This window comes from Triticum aestivum, chromosome 7D (assembly GCF_018294505.1).
Source record: "Triticum aestivum cultivar Chinese Spring chromosome 7D, IWGSC CS RefSeq v2.1, whole genome shotgun sequence".
NCBI classification, from domain to species: Eukaryota; Viridiplantae; Streptophyta; class Magnoliopsida; order Poales; family Poaceae; genus Triticum; species Triticum aestivum.
In genome coordinates, this window is record NC_057814.1 from 189,189,100 (window position 1) to 189,210,217 (window position 21,118).

Below are 21,118 nucleotides of genomic sequence, written 5' to 3' on the forward strand. Positions count from 1 at the left end.
TATGGTGGAGGGGGGCACCGCACACGGCTAAAAGATCAATGATCAACTTGTGTGTCTAGAGGTGCCCCTGCCCCCGTATATAAAGGAGCAAGGGGGAGGCCGGCCGGCCCCTATAGGCGCCAGGAGGAGGAGTCCTCCTCCTAGTAGGAGTAGGACTCCCCTCTTTCCTACTCCTACTAGGAGGGGGAAAGGAAGGGGGAGAGGGAGAAGGAAAGGGGGGCGCCGCCCCCCTCTCCTAGTCCAATTCGGACCAGAGGAGGAGGGGCGCGCGGCCTGCCCTAGGCCAGCCCTCTCTCTCCACTAAGGCTCATAAAGCCCATTATTTCTCCGGGGGGGGGGGGTCCGGTAACCCTCCGGCACTCCAGTTTTCTCCAAAACCACCCGGAACACTTCCGGTGTCCGAATATAGTCGTCCAATATATCGATCTTTACGTCTCGACCATTTCGAGACTCCTCATCATGTCCCCGATCTCATACGGGACTCCGAACTACCTTAGGTACATCTAAACACATAAACTCATATTACCGATTGTCACCGAACGTTAAGCGTGCGGACCCTACGGGTTCGAGAACTATGTAGACATGACCGAGACTCATCTCCGGTCAATAACCAATAGCGGAACCTGGATGCTCATATTGGCTCCTACATATTCTACGAAGATCTTTATCGGTCAAACCGCATAGCAACATACGTTGTTCCCTTTGACATCGGTATGTTACTTGCTCGAGATTCGATCGTCAGTATCTCAATACCTAGTTCAATCTCGTCACCGGCAAGTCTCTTTTTACTCGTTCCGTAATGCATCATCCCGCAACTAACTCATTAGTTGCATTGCTTGCAATGCTTATAGTGATGTGCATTACCGAGAGGGCCCAGAGATACCTCTCTGACAATCAGAGTGTCAAATCCTAATCTCGATCTATGCCAACCCAACAAGTACCTTCGGAGACACCTGTAGAGCACCTTTATAATCACCCAGTTACGTTGTGACGTTTGGTAGCACACAAAGTGTTCCTCCGGTATTCGGGAGTTGCATAATCTCATAGTCATAGGAACATGTATAAGTCATGAACAAAGCAATAGCAACATACTAAACGATCAAGTGCTAAGCTAATGGAATGGGTCAAGTCAATCACATCATTCTCTAATGATGTGATCCCGTTAATCAAATGACAACTCATGTCTATGGCTAGGAAACTTAACCATCTTTGATTCAACGAGCTAGTCAAGTAGAGGCATACTAGTGACACTCTGTTTGTCTATGTATTCACACATGTACTAAGTTTCCGGTTAATACAATTCTAGCATGAATAATAAACATTTATCATGAAATAAGGAAATAAATAATAACTTTATTATTGCCTCTAGGGCATATTTCCTTCACCTAGGGGGATAGATTGGTAGGAAAAGACCATCGCTCGTCCCCGACCGCCACTCATAAGGAAGACAATAAATAAATAAATCATGCTCTGACTTCATCACATAACAGTTCACCATACGTGCATGCTACGGGAATTACAAACTCCAACACAAGTATTCCTCAAATTCACAACTACTCACTAGCATGACTCTAATATCATCATCTTTATATCGCAAAACTATTGCAAGGAATCAAACATATCATATTCAGTGATCTACAATTTTATGTAGGATTTTATGACTAACCATGTGAATGACCAGTTCCTGTCAACTCTCTAAATAGATATAAGGGAAGCAAGAGAGTTTAATTCTTTCTAAAAAGATATGCTCACGCTCTAACAAATATAAGTGAAGCAAAAGAGCATTCTACAAATGGCGGTTTTCTATGTGAAGAGAAACAGGCAATCCAAACTTCAAATGATATAAGTGAAGCACATGAAGCATTCTATAAAGCCATACTCAAAAGATATAAGTGAAGTGCAAAGAGCATTCTATAAATCAACCATGTACTATCTCATACCAGCATGGTACATAAAAGAAAAGTGAAAACTAAATGCAAAAGACGCTCCAAGATTTGCACATATCGCATGAACAAAACGAATCCGAAAACATACCGATACTTGTTGAAGAAAGATGGGATGCCTTCCGGGGCATCCCAAGCTTAGACGCTTGAGTCTCCTTGAATATTTACTTGTGGTGCCTTGGGAATCCCCAAGATTGAGCTCTTGCCTCTCCTCCTTCTCCTCACATCAAGACCTCCTAGATCTTCGAACACTTCATCCACAAAAAACTCGGTAAGATCCGTTAGTATAATAAAGCAAATCACTACTCTAAGTACTGTTGCAAACCAATTCATATTTTGTTTTTGCTACTGTAATATAACTTTTCCATGGCTTAATCCACTGATATAAATTGATAGTTTCATCAAAACAAGCAAACTATGCATCAAAAACAGAATCTGTCTTAAACAGGATAGTCTGTAATAATCTGAACATTCACCATACTTCTGGTACTCCAAAAATTCTGCCAAAATTAGGAAAAATAAAAAATTGTATAGAAAGACAGTGCAAAAAGTTTCAGAACCATTTGACGTTCGAGTAAAGAATGTAAAATCGCACACTACAGCCAAAGTTTCTGTCCTGCATCGCACAAACCAACAAGTAATCTAAAACATCCTAAAGGCAAACCTTGGCACATTATTTTTAAACTTTATAAAAGTACACAACAGAAATAAATGACTCTCTAAAACTTCCGGGTTGTCTCCCTGGCAGCGCTTTCTTTATAGCCATTAAGCTAGGCACGTAGTGCTCAAGTAATGGATCCATCCGGATCCCAAGGTATATCAAAGCCAATTTTAATTAACAATGAATTGTGATTTAGTAGTGAGCACAAAGTAACATATATCATGCAACAACGAAGTCTAACTCTCTTCCTATGCATCGGCATGTCATAAAAGAACAATTCATGCACATATAGTAAAGGCCAATGCATAGTATAAACAGTTTCTTGCAATTTTATCATGTGGGAAACATAGAGAGGTGGAGATATAGTTCGTCTCTCATAATAATTGCAAGTAGGAGCAGCAAGCACATGCATATTATATTCATCAAAATCATCATGTGCAACGGTAAAAGGCAACCCATCAATATAATCCTTAATAAGGGCAAACTTCTCCGATATAGTGTAGTCGGGAGAATTCAAAAAGATAATAGGACTATCATGTGTGGGTGCAATAGCAAAAATTTCATGTTTAACATAAGGAACTATAGCAAGTTCACCTCCATAAGCATAATTCATATTGGCATCTTGGCCACAAGCATAGCAAGAATCATCAAAAAGGGATATTTCAAAAGAATCAACGGGATCATAACAATCATCATAGCATTCATCCTTCGGTAAGCACGAAGGGAAATTAAACAATGTATGAATTGAAGAGTTACTCTCATTAGAAGGTAGGCACGGGTGATCAATCCGCTCTTCCTCCTTTTGTTCTTCACTCTCCTCCTCATCTTTTTCATCCAATGAGCTCACAGTTTCATCAATTTCTTCTTCCATAGACTCCTGCAAAATATTATTCTCTTCTTGGACAGCGGAGGAGTCCTCAATATATGGTTTAATATAAGGATTATAAGCATAATTATCATAGCAATATTTAAGTATGGCAAAATTTTCAGATTAGTAAAGAGTAGCATCATACATTTTCAATCAAAGAAGCAATTTCATAAGCACCCTTAAAAGCAACAAATTCTTCAATTTATTGAACATCATAGTAATTATAAACACCCTTAGCATATGAAGATACAATTCCATTATCTCTAAACTCACATTGGTAGGGAAGGTGTTTCTTAGGGTTTTCAGAACAACAAGTAACATCATATATTTCACATAAATTCCAAGCATAGCACTGCAAACGATGAATTTGATCCAGTAAAAGTTCCCCTTTTTGAGATAAGTGGTGTCGCACATAACAAGCATGCTCATCTAAAGATTTGCCCTCAACTAAGCTAGTTGGGGTTTCAGAACGAGCACAAAGGGATCGAAGATGATCCAAGTAAAAAGCTTTAGGAGTGTGATAGATTTTGAATGGTTCTTCAACCATTGGTGTAGTAGGTACAACTATTTTTTTGGTATTTTGCGTTTCCTACCCATAACTAAAGATATAAAACAACTTAGAACAGCAAATAAAAACTACTTAGTGATAAAGCAAACAAGCACACACGAGAATATTCACCCCACGCTATAACTCCCCGGCAACGGCGCCAGAAAATGGTATTGATAACCCACAAGTATAGGGGATCAGTTGTAGCCTCTTTCGATAAGTAAGAGTGTCGAACCCAACGAGGAGCTAAAGGTAGAACAAATATTCCCTCAAGTTCTATCGACCACGGATACAACTCTACGCACGCTTATCGTTCGCTTTACCTAGAACAAGTATGAAACTAGAAGTACTTTGTAGGTGTTGTTGGATAGGTTTGCAAGAATATAAAGAGCACGTAAATAAAAACTAGGCGCTGTTTAGATAAAGAAGAAATAAAGTTAGTTTAGCGAGTGTGGAAAAGTGGTGGTAGGAGTTGCGAAAATGTCCCTAAGCAATTGACTACTTTACTAGACCGATAGCAAGTTTTATGTGGGAGAGGCCACTGCTAGCATGTCATCCCTGACTTGGAATTCTATGCACTTATGATTGGAACTATTAGCAAGCATCCGCAACTACTAACATTAAGGTAAAACCCGACCATAGCATTAAGATATATTGGTCCCCCTTCAATCCCGTATGCATCAATTTCTATGCTAGGTTGAAGCTTCTGTCACTCTTGCCCTCCAATACATAGTCCTATCAACATACAACTAACCCTATGGTGTGATCCACGCGCGCGCTCATATGATGGGCATCAAAGGACATCAACATAACCACAAGCAAATTAAGCGAATCATAGAAATTCACCAATCACCGATAGGACAACGAAAATCTACTCAGACATCATAGGATGGCAACACATCATTGGATAATAATATGAAGCATAAAGCACCATGTTCAAGTAGAGGGTGCAGCGGGTTGCGGGAGAGTGGACCGCAGTAGATAGATGGGGGAAGGTGATGAAGATGTTGGTGAAGATAACGGAGGTATTGGTGTAGATTGCGGTGATGATGATGGCCCCGGCGGTGTTCCGGCGCCACCGGAAGAGAGGGGGAGAGAGCCCCCCTTCTTCTTCTTCCTTGACCTTCTCCCTAGATGGGAGAAGGGTTTCCCCTCTGGTCCATGGTCTCCATGGCGTGGGAGGGGCGAGAGCCCCACCGAGATTGGACCTGTCTCTCTGTCTCTCTCTGTTTCTGTGTTCTGGATTTTGCCCTTTCACCGTTTATTTTATAACCGGATATCCGTAACTCCGATTGGATTGAAACCTTCGCCCCGATTTTTCCCTGAAAATTAGCTTTCTTGCGGCAAAAGAAGAGCAACAACCACCTTACGGGGTGCCCACGAGGGTCAGGGGCGCCCCCCTGCCTCGTGGCCCCCTCGGGCACCGTCTCGCGTTGATTCTTCTTCCCAGATATCACAAATATTCCAAAAATATCCTCCGTCCGTTTTTATCCCATTTGGACTCCGTTTGATATGGGGTTTCTGCGAAACAAAAAAACATGCAACAAACAGGAACTGGCACTGGGCACTGGATCAATATGTTGGTCCCGAAAATAGTATAAAAAGTTGCCAAAAGTATATGAAAGTTATATAATATTGGCATGGAACAATCAAAATTTATAGATAAGACGGAGACGTATCAGGTGGCTTCGGGTGGCTTGGTGTATGCTTTTGTTAGACCTATGTTGAATAATAAATAAAGGTGTACATATGCATCGATTGATGTAGAGGCCGGGGTCTTAAACCTCCTTTAAAAAAATGCGTCAGCCGACCAGACTGCCGTAGGATTTATCAATTTTTCTATCGGAGAGGCCCAAAGGCATCGGTCGTTACACTACCAACAGTGAATGACGTGGTGCCGCAAGCGCCGACATGCACTATTATGAACAACGCGAGCACGATAGTCATGTACGATGAGGAGGATCTATGCGGCCATGGTGGGACACGGCGACCAAAGCTCATTGATTTTCCGCCTTTTCTTCTTCTTTTTTCATTTCTTTTTCCTTTTTTGGAAAAGTTTTGTTCGGTTTTTCCTTTTTCTTCCTTTTCTTTTCTTTTCATATTTATTCTTCTATTTTTTTCCTTTTCTTTTTCTATATGCGAGAACTTTTTTTGATTTCATGATTTTTTTTCAAAATTGATGATTTTTTTTTGAATTTGTGAACTTTTTTTCTCAAAATCGATGACCGTTTCCAATATCCGTGAACATCTTTTAGATTTGTGAATTTTTGAATCAGTGAACTTATTTCAAATTTGTGATTTTTTGGCAAAACCGATGTACTATTTCTGAAAATCTATGAATTTTTTTAATAGATGAACTTTTTTCAAAAGCAATGAAATATTTTCAATTTTGTGAACTTTTTCAATTTTTTTTTAAGTCTATGAACTTCTAAGCAAAATAGATGAAGTTTCTTTTCAAAATGGATGGAATTTTTTGTTCAAATTCATGAACTTAAAACCGGCCCCTTTTTAACAATTGCAGTACATATTGTAGCAAACCGGTTTTTTCTCTAAGAAAATCAGTACATACTGAAGCAATTTTTGAAAGAGAAAAAAACGGGTCATGGAGGAGTCAGTGATTGAGCGGGAGCCTGCAAGCATTGCTGGGCCAGGCCCATGCAAATGATGCAGTGGGTGTTGGGTTCGCCAACTGGCGCTGAAGCACCCTATATGAGTTCCCCTCCTATTTGGCACTTTAAGTTTTTTTAGAGAGAGTTTTGGCACTTTAAGTTTTTTTAGACAACCTCACGAAGCTTTTTATTAATTAGTCACAATGTTTACAGGGACGGATGAAAGATCTCCAGGGTGCCCTAACCAAACACGGTGACCACCCCCGAGAGAAAGAGCATGCTTCGCTAAGTTGTGAGCTCCTAAATTCATGACTAAATTTACAAAAATCAAAATTCGCAGAATGGTCTAATATTTCATGTATAATCGCTCCATAGCTAGCCGCGTTCTCCTTCTTTATATCTTTGACCACCACTTTACAATCCGATGCCAGATGGATTCGGCGCAAATACAGGTCATCCGAGAGTTCCAAGGCTTATCGCGAGTGCTTCAAGAGTCTGTGGATCTGCTATATGCCTGAAAAATAGTGTCGAAGCTCCCATGAAGACTCCGCCATGATCTCTGCAAATTGCCCCAACTGCCCCATAGCCATGGTGAGATACAGAAGCATCTACATTAACTTTTGCAACACCCGCCTGTGGCCTTAACCATTGAGTTGACCTGGGAGCCGTAGCAACAACCGGACTAGGGGTTCTTCTGTTGACAACTTGTAGCTCTCCCAGGTAGCTAGAAATAAATCCATTAATAGAGTACTGAGATTGATAAATATCCCCATAAATCGCCTTTCTCCTTGCTCCCCAAATAGCCCATGCTGTCACAAACATTCGTACGAACAAGTCTGTCGACAAGATTTCATGTAATGCAAATAGCCAATGCTTTGGAATCTCTTCTTGCCGATCAACCATATGCTGCACAAGATCATCAGGCGCTAAGGCCCAGACGCTGCCCGACATCGGGCAAGTGAGCAATGCATGCCTCCATCTATCAGTCGCCCCACAAAGCAAACATGTATCCTCTTGTGCCATTTTACGGTGCTTTAGTACCTCGCCGGTGGGCATGGACTGTCTAGCAAGGTGCCAAACAAACAACTTCAGTTTTGAGGATACCTGGATATGCCAAATTGTGCTCCATTTGTTGCTTTCATTCTGCACATGCGAAGATCCTTCATCTTCTTGTAACCAAGCTTCCCGTGCGAGTTTTGTCCGTAGTATCATTCGGTAGGCAGATCGTACGCTGAATATGCCCCGATTCTCTTTGTGCCAAGCCCAAAAATCCGCTACCCTTCGAGTGCACAACGGCATTTTTAGGATTTCCACTTCATCAAAAGGCGTGAAAATAGAACAGACCATCTCCTCATTCCATGTAGCAGTTGTAGCATCAATCAGCTGCGCTACCTTTATAGGTGGGTTCTGAATAAGAGACGTGATGGGTTGTTTGTAGTTGTCTCCCGGGATCCAATCATGCGACCATATATCCGTAGTCTCCCCATCTCTAATCCTCAATACAATACCTTGCGCCAAAATGTCACGGCCATCCAATATCGCCCTCCATATTTGAGATGGATGCGGTCCAAGATCCGCCTCCAACAATGAGCATCCCGGGAAGTATACTGATTTGAGGATCCGTGCACTGAGAGATGAATCATCAGTCATGGTCCTCTAAGCTTGTCACGTAAGAAGTGCCAAGTTGAAAATCTCCAAATCACGGAAGCCCAAGCTTCCCAGGTGCTTTGGTCTGATCATGATATCCCATGCCACCCAACTAGGCTTCCTCCTTCCTTGCTTGTTGCCCCACCAGAATTGCCGGATAATTGACGTGATATTCTCGCATAGACCTCTCGGCAGTCTAAAACATGACATGGAATAAACTGATATGGCATGTGCTATAGACTTGATCAAAACCTCTTTACCCGCCGCTGACAAAAGCTTCTCCATCCAACCTTTATCTTTTCCCAAACGCGGTCGCTCAAATATCTGAGTGTTTCGTTCTTGGAGTGGCCAACATCAGTAGGCATACCCAGATAACGGTCACTCAATGATTCATTTTGGACGTGCAGGTTATTCTTGATAGTTTCTCTCAATGGACCCGGACATCCTTTGCTGAAGAAAATTGACGACTTCTCATTATTAATCATATGTCCAGACGCACTGCAATATGTATCTAGTAGGTTTGACACTGCAACCGATCCCTCTACACTGGCCTTGAAAAGCAACAGACTGTCATATGCAAACAAAAGGTTGTTAACAGTAGGCGCTGTTGGGGCCACCTGAATACCTGCAATTGATGAAGTGCCCGACTGTAGCTCTCTCAGGCAGCTCGCGGCCCATTTAGCGTACATGGGTCGCTTGCTCGGGCCGCTGTCTTACCTTCGGTAGCTCACTCAAGGAAAAAAACAACAAGCTACTAGTTTATGAAACAATTGACTTTCAGTTTTACAAATCAAAAGTGGTGAATTCAAAAAAGTTCATGGATTTTGCAAAAAAGTTCATGAATTTGAAGAAAAGTTCATTAAATTTGAAAAAAGTTCATCAATTTTTTTTGGCTGGGAAAAGTTCATCAATTTTGTAAAAAGAATTCACAATTTTTTAAAAAGGTCATCAATTTTGAAAAAATAATTTGTTTTTGAAAAAAGTTCAGCTATTCCGAGAATAAGTTCATCAATTATGGAAAGGACTTCATGAATTTGCAAAAAAATGTTCATTGATTTTGAAAAACGGTTGACGAATTTGGAAAAAAATGCATGGGTTTCGGAAAAAGTTCATTTGTTTTGAAAAAAAGTTCATGAATTTGAAAAATGTTCATCAATTTTAGGAAAAGTTCACGAATTTGAAAAAATGTTCATTGATTTTGAAAAAAGGTTCACGGATTAAAAAAATCATGGGTTAAAAAACATCATTGATTTTGAAAAAAAGTTCACATATTTGAAAAAAGTTTGTAAATTTTGAAAAAAAATGTTAAAGAATGTGAAAAAACATCTATGCAGAAGTGGTAAGATGGCCTATTAGCCCGCACCTTTATTTTTAGGTTTAGCAAAAAAGAGAAGGTAAATGGGCTGTCCTAGAGCGGAGGGGGAGGGGAGGTGTGCGCCTCTTTGCAGAACGAACTGCAACCGCGCCTAAGGTGCCATATAGGATTTGTGTTTCTTTTTTGAGGTAGCTCCTTAAGGCGTTGAGTTGGCGATGGCGTTCTCGCGCGTAGCAAATAGGTCGCGGCCTAATATTATAGTGCTCCCATCGCTCGTTACGTGTGGCTCACATGAGAAAAACAACTCTTGCTTGCAGAAATAGTTAGCTATGTTATTTTATAGATTAAAAAAATCGTGAATTGAAACACAGTTATGAATTCGAAAAAACTTGTTCATGTTTAAAAAAATCACGAATTTGAAAATAATTTTGCAAATTTAGAAAGAACTCATGAGTTTGAAAAATGTTCATGGATTTTTAAAAAGTTCACAAATTCAAAAAAATTCATGACTATCAAAAATGTTCATTATTTTTTAAAAAAGTTCATGCCTTTTAAAATAAGTTGTCAATTTGAGAAACATTCACAAATTGAAAACTTCATTAGTTTGCCTTTTTATGAATTTTATAAAATATTAATGGATTTAAAAATTCATGAATTCAAAATAGTTAGTGGATTTGGAAATGTTCATGAAAACTGAAAAATATCGTGAATTTAAAAATTCTTCAAGATTTTCAAAAATAACGTAGCACCTTCATCTAAATATCCCAAATAGTATCGTATCAATGAAGAGCGGAGGGGAGTATTTATGAGTAATGTTTATGTCACACACAAGTTGTCACAACTCTTATATGAAGTAACTGCTTGTGATACTGTAGAAGCTACTAGTGTTCTAATAGTTAAATAAACCAGAGTAATAAATTTGATGAGATTGCTATAGCGAGAGCAATAACAATTTGGAAATAAAGAACATAAATTAAGACTGGAAAATAAAAATGTTTTCCCACAGTAGAGAGAGGAGCGGAGAAACTTCAGATCATGGTATACCTGAAGTGTATCGGTTCAATATAATGGTAATTCGAGTTACCTTGTATCATGGGTTTAATATTTGATTTTCTTGTTGTGTAGGCGGATTGCATAAAAGTTATGGAACCCCTCCTTGCCGGATTGTATTCCACACTAGGGTCCTCCTTCGACGTTGCCACGACGTGGTTGTCTCCGCACTTAAGGTTGGTAAACCGGAACCACGCAACAAGTTCAATGGATCAACATTATCTCATATTGTCTTTGGTCCTCATAAATGTCTCCACCTATCATGTCAGAGGATGCAGATTTCCTAAACAATATGTGTTACCTATGTAGCTCTTTAGATCGTGTTGCCTGTGCCCTTAAACTGGACAACATGCACAACATTCACCACAATATAACAACTTACTAGACAAGTCATAAGACTACAAACATGAATAACGACATATAGGATATGCACAAATGAATCTTACCATTCACCTACATCTCCCACATATAGGAGGAATTAGTCACACATCGAAAGTGAACAACTAACCATCATAGAGAATAAATCCATTAAAACCATATCGATAATACCGTGAAGATCCACAATAACATGGATGATTCAATAAGTCTTTGATCTCTACATGAGTATGAATAGAGTTATACACCTTGATCTTACAACTTGGAATTCCTCTTACAATGGTGATGATGAAATGAACTCAGGATGAAGGCGAAAGAACAAAACAAGAAGGTTCTTCGGTGGTTCTTCTTCTCTGGATCTCTTCTCCCTCTTTTCTGGATGAAGTGGCGGCAACTAGGTCTCTTCGATGCGTTATTCCCCTTCATGAATGTTGCTCCTCTAGATGAAGGGGAGCCCCTGGCATCTGGTACGACCGCTAATACGATCATGGATGACCGTCTTGCATTCTGGTGCGCTTGATGGTAAAACTACCAACATGGAAGTTGCTCCATTTGGCATGATTTGGAGTAATCCTCCTTGGTTTCCTTGTAAAAGAGTTTTTTCCTATCAAGTAATGGTAAATGAGTTTTCTTCTCTCCTGAAGGATTAGCATTAGAATAACTAAGAAATAACAGAAACCTGATGAAAACCAAGTCAAAACTCCTTATAAATGTCACAAATTTTCAAGACATCAACTCCCCCAAACTTAAGATTTTCTCCTTATCGAGCAACTAAGAAATCAGGAGAACGAAAGGGATTTTGACGATTGCGTAGAAATAAATTTACCAGATCGTGAAGTTGTAATATTTCCATCCTCACATATCTTGAAATCTTAGTTAAGAGACTACTTTCATTTGAATGGTTGCACTTAAGCTCGCTGCCTTGTAACATGTAGTCTCGTATCACTAGTTACAATTCTCAAGTTAAACCTTCCATAGTTAACTAGGTGTATAGCACGCATATACTTCTTATTCTCTTAATAGAATGGATTTTCATCCAAGATTTTTCCAAACAAATTCAACCAAAGGAGTTTTGGAAAAGAAGAAAACATAGTACTCAAGTATTTCATTGACACCCACAAGTACTGCCAAATCATGACTCTCAAATACTTCCTTTAATCGTTATTCATCGGAAATTCAAACTTTTGTGACAGGGTTATGTTAAAAGTATGATCCTGCATTGGGTTGCATAGTGGCTTCATTTTGAGTACTATGGACCAATATATTGTCTCTTTTGAGGTCTTGCGACCTTACTCTGTTATTACCACATACACAGACATTTAAGAGAAAGCAAAATAATATTCAATGTAGTGTTGCCACTACGTACGTAACAAACTCATAGCCGAAATTCAACTCAAAACTCTGAAGGATTATTCATTGGCTAGTGGAGTTCTCGGCATAACATCAAGAAAGATGATGAAGCCACATTTGCACACGTGAACACGCATATAGTGACAGAACCACGGCACAAGCAAGAAGCTGAAGCGCCATGTAAAAATACAACACAAATTTTTGGCATAACCTTGATAACCTCAAATATTCATTCCTCTAAATAATTTTATTAGTAGGTATCATGAAGGCAATCAAATTCAGTTCCATGGAGTTGAACTACTTAAGTGCTAGTTCTCTTAGAAAACTAGAGCCCCTGAGTTTCTTTTGAAAAAAATTCTTTTTTTCTTTTGGAACAAAAACCATGGTTTACATCAAAGTTTCACTAATAAGATTTGAAGTTGGGAATTATGACTAAATTATATTCAACTAACGTGAGGAATGAAGCTTTACTGCAACCACTCAAACAAAAATATTATCCTAATTAAACTTCCGAGAAAATTGAGTATGAATATATTATACCTTCTCCCCCAGCTTGCTATTTTCTCAAGTCACTTTTTTGCAGCATTCTCTTTATTTCAAACTTGCTAGTGGTGAATATTCCTATAGGTTCGTGCAAAGAAAGACACAAACGAAGAGGATTCCAATGAACAAGAACAAAGTTCACTCTAGAAATTTATTATGCAAAACTGGAAATAAATATGAAGACATGGAAAAGGAAATAAATAAAAATGAGAAAATAAAATATGTGTTGGAAATATGCCCTAGAGGCAATAATACTGTATTATTGTATTTCAATGTTCAAAATTAAGAGTTTATATTCTATGATATAACTGGTATGATCCCGGAATATGTGATTCAGTGAAAACCACATATGCATGTGTAGAATGATAAATGATAAAATGAGATTCGATCACGGCCAGATCTTAGGATATCGTTAAGTGTAATGATAGTCCTAAAACAACATTGAGAGTATGATGTTAGAAGAATGATCATATTGAATCGAACCAAACATGTTTGTTATACTTTGAGATGACATTGTCACAAGTCAATTGTTACAACACAGAATGTTAGCGTGTGTTTAAGTTCCTTAGACCATGAGAGTATCGTAGTCACTTCTTACTATATGATGAGTGGGATTGCTGAAACGTCATATGTAACACGGTGATCATATAACGACAACTTATAGGTTCATCGAAAAGTTTGACAAGGGACTCGATAGCTCGAGAGTGGATTTGCTCCTCTGATGATGGATAGATATTCTTCGGGCCCTCTCGGTGTGATGGCATCCATCATCGTCTGAACAGACACATGTGACTATGTCACAGGGATGCCGGAACATGTCAACAAGAAAGAAGAACAAAACTGGCAACGAGTAGACTGGTATAGAGAACATGCATATGACTCAAGAGGACACCGATGCTACTTGTGAGCTACGTTGGGATTTTTCCCGAAAAGGAGGGGAGATGCAGTATAGTAGAGATAAGTATTTCCCTCAATGAGAACCGATGTTTATTGAACTAATAGGAGAATCATGCAAAGCCTCATGAACAACACCTATGCACACAAAAGCAAATACTTTGCAGCCAACGCGGGCAAGAGGGTTGTCAATCCCCTTGAAATTGTTACTTGCAAGGATCAAATCTTGTAGTGGTAGATAGATAAATTGCAAAACAAAATAAAAGGAAATAAATTTCAGCAAAGGAATTTTGGTTTTTATAATATGATTAAAGTAGAACCGAGGGACATAGTTTTCACTAGAGTCTTCTCTCCGGAACACATATCATACGGTGGGTGAACAAATTACTGTTGGGCAATTGATATAAAAGCACATAGTTATGACGTATTCACGGCAATGTTCATGTATATAGGCATCACGTCCGAGACAAGTAGACCGACTCTTTCCTGCATCTACTACTATTACTCCACCAATTGACGGCTATCCAGCATGCATCTATGGTATTAAGTTCACAAAAACAGAGTAACGCCTTACTCAAGATGACATGATGTAGACAAAGTAAACCCAACCAATATGAATAAACATCGTCGTTTTATTCTTAATGGCAAAAATACAAATACGTGTCTTTTCCCTTTCTGTCACTAGGATATAGAACACCGCAAGATTGAACCCATTACAAAGCACCTCTCCCACTGAAGATAAATCAATCTAGTTGGCCAAACCAAACAGATAGATTAGTGAGAAATACAAAGCTATAACAATCATGCACAATAAAGTTCAGAAAAGACTCAATTACTTTCAAGGAATATTCAGATCATAAACCCAAAATTCATCGGATCCCAACAAACACACCGCAAAATAAGATTACATTGGATAGAACTCCAAGAAGATCGAATAGAACATTGTATTGAAGATCAAAGAGAGAGAAGAAGCCATCTAGTTACTAGCTATGGACCCGTAGGTCCATGATGAACTACTCACGCATCATCAGAAGGCAGCAAGGATGATGTAGAAGCCCTCCGTAATCGGTTCCCCCTCCGGCAGAGTACCAGAAAAGGCCTCCAGATGGGATCATGGAAGAACATAAGTTTGCGGCGGCGGAAAAAGTGTTTTAGGTGGCTTTCCCAATATTTGAGAATTTATAGAGGTCAGGCGGAGCCTCGTGGGGCCCACAAGGTAACAGGGCGTGCCCTGTTGCCTTGCCATCTCCTTGTTCGTGGTCTGGTCTCCTCCCAAGGCTTTTAGAGTCTCTCTTGTCGATAAAAAAATTGTCAAAAAGTTTCATACCGTTTGGACTCCGTTTGGTACTGATTTTTTGGAAAACTAAAAACAAGCAGAAAATAAGAACTGGCACTAGGCACTGGGTTAATAGGCGAGTTCCCAAAAATGATATAAAATAGTATAAAAATGCATAAAAAGTATCCAAGATTGATAAAATCATAGCATGAAACAATCAAAAATTATAGATACGTGGAGACGTATCAGCATCCCCAAGCTTAATTCCTGCTCTTCCTCGAGTAGGTAAATGATAAGAACAGAATATTTGATGTGAAATGCTACGTAACATATTTTTAACCATGCAATCTTTTCATGGTATGAGTATGGAGATACGAGTGATTCGAAGCAATATTCTATAATTTGATATAAAGACATCAATACTCATGCATACCAACAAACAATCATGCCTTTCAAAATAAAGAATGCGAAAGAATGCTATCCCTACAAAATCATATAGCCCGTCATCCTTAGTCTTCCTAGCATAAAGAATTAATCATGAACTAACCCGATGAGAAGCCAAGCAATTGGATCATACTTTTTAACGCGCTTCAACATTTTTAACCCCACACAATACATGAGCGTGAGCCGTGGATATAGCACTATAGGTGGAATAGAATGCGATGATAGAGATCAATAAGGGGAAGTCAAAAAAGGAAGAATGTCTCGCATCGATGCGGTTAATCAACGGGCTACGGAGATGCCCTCTCAATTGATATCAATGCGAGGAGTAGGGATTTCCATGCAACAGATGCACTAAGAGCTATAAGTATATGAAATCTCAATGGAAACTAAGTGGGTGTGCATCCAACTTACTTGCTCATGAAGACCTCGAGCATTCAAGGAAGCCCGTCATCAGAATATACATGCCAAGTTCTATAACGTTAAATTCCCACTAGTTGAAGGCGACAACTTAGGATACTCTCTATATGAAAAACATGGTGCTACTTTGAAGTACAAGTGTGCAAAATGATAGTAACATTGCCCCTTCTCTCTTTTCTCTCATTTTTATTTCCTTTTGCCTCTTTTTTATTTTTCGTACGGTTTCTCATCCCGACTTGTGGGGGAATCATAGTCTCCCTCACTGGGACAATGCTCTAATAATGATGACCATCACACTTTTATTTACTTACAACTTGATAGCTAGAAGAATATGACTCTATATGGATGCCTCTGGTAGTGTACCAGGATGTGCAATATCTAGCGAAACATTATAAAAACGATGAATGGTGGCTGAGCCAAAAATACTATGTCAGCTATATGATCATGCAAAGAAATATAGCAATGAACATGGATGTCATAAAAATGGAACGGTGAAAGTTGCATGGCAATATATCTCGGAATGGCTATGGAAATGCCATAATAGGTAGGTAAGGTGGTTGTTTTGAGGAAGATATAAGGAGACTTATGTGTGATAGAGCGTATCATATTGTAACACCCCAATTTTTGACCCTTTCTTTTTCTTTTGGATTTCTTTGAATTTTGTTTGGAATTTCTTTTCTGTGACTCTGTGGTCTTGAAACCTAGGAAGATTTTCTCTTCTTCCTCTCCCAAGTGGCTTGTCACTCTCAAATCTTTCCCAAGACCATGTCATTTTCATCTTAGCCCAACCCCAATATTTATTTATTGGGAATAATCCTTTTTCATTAAAGGAATAATCCTGTCTACCCTAGGTTGTGAAGCAACCTATATTTCTGCCTTGCCATTAATTTCCAGAAAATTCTCTTAAATCGTTTGAGTCACCTAAACAAACGGTTTTTAACCCCTTTCTGCGATGGCATCTGGAACCGTTGCCAAGTGAGTGTGGGTGATAGGGGGGTCATTCCTACACGACCTAGAAACCGTCGGGGATATGCCCTCCTGGCACACACATTCGGCGAAATGAGGTCGTGTGCGACCGGCGATCGCGCAAATACGAAAATACGTACAATATAGCTAAAAATACAATTATACGGCAAAATTGTTTCCGGTCGCAAGTACATCCCACACAGTCAGTCCCCGCTAAATGTTTCCGTTCGCATGTACATCCCACACAGTCGCTCCAAGGAAAACGTTTGCAAGGTGGCGTAACACAAACAGTTTTGAAGATAATGTCGTGTGTGATTGTTCATTGATCCAACATGGTTTATTCCTAGAAACTGTGTGCGTTGCCTGAGGTAATCGCCCACGGTGGTTTCTCTTTAGCCGTTTGTAATAGGAAAACCCAATTAGCAAGCTAATTGGCCAATTAGCGGGCTAATTGCCCTATTATTAATAATAAATTTACTAATCTAATTGAAATTCATATTAAGCACATAATATATTCCATTTCCATATTAAAGAAGCAGGATTTCATAATTGAAATACATCAGAGTACAACATGATATAGCTTCAGCACTCAGCTACCCCATTACACAACTGCACCAACAGCAAGTTTCACATGCAACATCTAGAACCTTTCGAAATTAGCATCTTAGACGATACATAGAGAGATGCTTCTCATCTGGAAAACTGCTAAAGCGGAAGGCGAATATTGAGCCTTCATTCATGTTGAAGGTCTTTGCAACTTTAGGCCAGTGCTTGTGGATGATTGACCGTCCATCCTTCGACCTCTTCACGAACACTTCAATATTGAACCGTGGGTGTTGTATGAAAACTTTCCTCGCCTCCTGACCACAGAGGTGGTTTGAGAGGTAATCATCAGTGAAGCCTGAAAAGAAGGATGTGCATAAATATATTCTCTATATTGGATATGGGGCAAAGGAATACAAAAAGGCAAGGTATAATAGTTAGTACCATCTTGTAAACCTCAGTGCTTCCCATTGTTTCCCTGCAACACATATAAGGTAGTTAGTCATCAGGTTAAGTAAGGGTTCGCATGCTATCAGTAAAATATGTTGATGATAAATAAGCACATTGCAGATTCATCAGATTAATTCAAGCCACAAGGAAAACCCATTTATCCAAACCAAGCATGATTAAGAACTAGGAAATATAGCACTTGTATATGTTTCTCATGTATTAAGTGCAGCCAAATTCGATTTATTCCTCACATGGTATACAATAACAGAATGCAGCCACAGCAATGAACATCGCATTGCAGAACTGAACCAAGCAGTTAACTAAACACCACAACAAATGAACCAAACGTTAACTGAGCACCACATTGCACAATATAACATACTCCTAATAGAAGATCAGACAGTTAACCAAACCAAGCATGCTTAACAACTTGGAAATATAGCAATTATATTTGTTTCTCATGTATTTAGTACAACCAAATTCGATTTATTCCTCACATGGTATACAATAACAGAATGCAGCCACAATAATTTAACATCACATTGCAGAATTGAACCAAGCAGTTAACTAAACACCACAACAAGTGAACCAAGCCACAACGAACGAACCAAGTAGTTAAGTAAACACCAATTGAAAAATATAACATACTCCTAATAGAATATCAGACAGTTAACCAAACCAAGCATGCTTAACAACTTGGAAATATTGCACCCTAAAGAATTGAACATCACATTTGCAGAATTGAACCAAGCAGTTAATTGAACACCACATTGCACGACATATAGAACATATACACTATAGCAGAAGATTGCATGGTAAAAATAGATAGCACAATTCACTAGAATTTGTTAAGGAAAGGCAGTAGCTAGCAAACTGAACATGGGTCCTTATAGTGAGCTAATAAGACAAGCTACTCCTCATTGTTGGATATATTGATGATGATTGGCTCCTTGGACATGGAAGAGGGCGAGGCCTCCGCAGCGCGGGTGCCCTCGTTGTAGTGGTGAGTTGCCTGAGCCGCTCCGGGCACCAACCTGCTGACTCTCGAGATGAGGTAAGCACGTGCACGCTGAGAAAACACCTCGTAGTCTTCGTCGAAGGCACCAACGGTGGCCTCGAGAAAACGCCACGGACTGTCGTTTAAAGCAGCCAACCGTGTCGCGGCGTCGGCGTGTGAGGCGTCAACGGTGGCCTCGACGGCGAGGTGCTCCTCCAAGATCTGGGGGTCGGCACGAATGGCAGCCATCGCGACCTCATCTGCGCGTGCGGCCGCGATTTGCTTCTCCACTGCCAAATGCTCCTTGAGGTCCTGGCTATAGTGTGTGCACCATGGCTTAGGCCGGCGCTTATTTTGTGGAGGGGTCGGTGATTTGGGTGGAAGGTGTCGCGCTCGCGCCGGCGGTCGGGGCATGTGGGATGTGGAAGGAGGAGGATGGGGATCGGGTGTGGATTACCTGGCTGGATAGGCGAGGCCGAGCAGCGTGAAGGAGGGTCACCGGCGAGGAGGTGGCGGCGCTGCAAGCAAGGAGTGAAGGTTTCAACTTGGAAAGGAAGGCGGAAAGAGGGGGAAATGTGTCTTTTAGTAAGGGGGAGGTGGCGAGGAGGTAGATATTTCCGCGGAAGCCGAAAATTTGCAATCGCTTCAGCCAAAAAACTGGCGCGCAAAGTGTCATCAGACACGGTCCCTTATTGAGACACGGTCCGAAGATATTTTTTGCTGCATCTCACACGGTTGGTTATAATAAACTGTGTGGGATCTACTTTATTTTTGGTCTTGATTTGAATTACATAATGGGGTCACAGTGGCCATGGACGGTGTTTGAATTGCTAGACCTTTTATCTGCAGTGATCATAAAAGAATTGGAATTATTCAGGGTTTGTTTGGACATTTTAATGCATTAAGTGAGTTTTCAATGCATTTATGTGCATAATTCAAATTTGAACTACATGCACATGCTCCAGTGCATATAAATTCGTTGAAAAAACAAATCTTTGTCCTTGGGTGCATGCTTAGGTCCCATGCAAGAAATGGGAATGAATTTCAAACACCATGGCACCGTTGATTGCCGGCAAAACAGTGAGATGCCTGGTTTTTAAATTCTAGTAAATCCAAAACTCGTCTGAAATTCATGAAACTTGGCATGCTATCATGGAGCGGCATCAACATACCGTGGTACAAATTTTGTCCCATTTGGGGCAGGTTTGCGTATATGCTTCTCACAAACCGGAGCTTCACACAACAAGCATGACGGTTTTCGGTAGGGAACGTCCCAGCTTTGGGGACGAAACGATATCCATTGGCTCTTATTGCTTTCAAGTTTTTTTCTCATGTCAACATAGAACAACAGGAGTTTTGTGTGAATTTTTGTGATTTTTCGGGGTTCGTTTGGACATTTTTATGCATTAACTGAGTTTTCAATGCATTTATGTGCATAATTCAAATTTGAACTACATGCGCATGCTCCAGTGCATATAATTCGTTGAAAAATCAAATTTTTGTCCTTGGGTGCATGCTTAGGTCCCATGCAAGAAATGGGAATGAATTTCAAACACCATGGCACCGTTGATTGCCGGCAAAACAGTGAGATGCCTGGTTTTTAAATTCTAGTAAATCCAAAACTCGTCTGAAATTCATGAAACTTGGCATGCTATCATGGAGCGGCATCAACATACCGTGGTACAAATTTTGTCCCATTTGGGGCAGGTTTGCGTATATGCTTCTCACAAACCGGAGCTTCACACAACAAGCATGACGGTTTTCGGTAGGGAACGTCCCAGCTTTGGGGACGAAACGATATCCATTGGCTCTTATTGCTTTCAAGTTTTTTTCTCATGTCAACATAGAACAACAGGAGTTTTGTGTGAATTTTTGTGATTTTTCGGGGTTCGTTTGGACATTTTTATGCATTAACTGAGTTTTCAATGCATTTATGTGCATAATTCAAATTTGAACTACATGCGCATGCTCCAGTGCATATAATTCGTTGAAAAATCAAATTTTTGTCCTTGGGTGCATGCTTAGGTCCCATGCAAGAAATGGGAATGAATTTCAAACACCATGGCACCGTTGATTGCCGGCAAAACAGTGAGATGCCTGGTTTTTAAATTCTAGTAAATCCAAAACTCGTCTGAAATTCATGAAACTTGGCGTGCTATCATGGAGCGGCATCAACATGCCGTGGTACAAATTTTGTCCCATTGTTTGGGTATATGCTTCTCA